Source organism: Mus pahari, chromosome 3 (genome assembly GCF_900095145.1).
Source record: "Mus pahari chromosome 3, PAHARI_EIJ_v1.1, whole genome shotgun sequence".
NCBI classification, from domain to species: domain Eukaryota; kingdom Metazoa; phylum Chordata; class Mammalia; order Rodentia; family Muridae; genus Mus; species Mus pahari.
This window is the reverse complement of record NC_034592.1, coordinates 78,112,831-78,113,277: the sequence shown is the minus strand read 5'-3', so window position 1 is coordinate 78,113,277 and position 447 is coordinate 78,112,831.

The following is a 447-nucleotide window of genomic DNA, read 5'->3' as shown; positions in this document are numbered from 1 at the left end:
TCCACTTCTGGAAGGAAGCCCCTGAGCATGTAGGTTGGGCCACAGAAGGTATGACTGAAACCATGTGAAACACCTGCCCCGTGACAGAATCGCTGTGGGGAAGCATCCAGAGCCTCCGCAGAGCCAGTGGCTCCAGCTCTCCTGCTTGACTGCGTTTGCTTGCTCACCACAAGTAGGCCTGATCCCCACTTTTAAAAAGTCTTAGAACTTTGTTGATAGCACTAGGGACAGCAGGTGACAAGCAAGATTTTTCTCACATTTTTTGAGGAAGATACTAGTCAGGAATATAGGCAATATTGTCAATGTAGTCAAATACCTCTAAGTGCAGGTTTTTCCTCTTGAGGCTGAGGCCTCTGCTCTCAGTCCCTATGCCCCTAAATTCCTCATGGTAGTCTTCCCTCTTCCTGTCTTCTTACTTCTGCCTTCTTAGCATTAGACTTTTTTTTT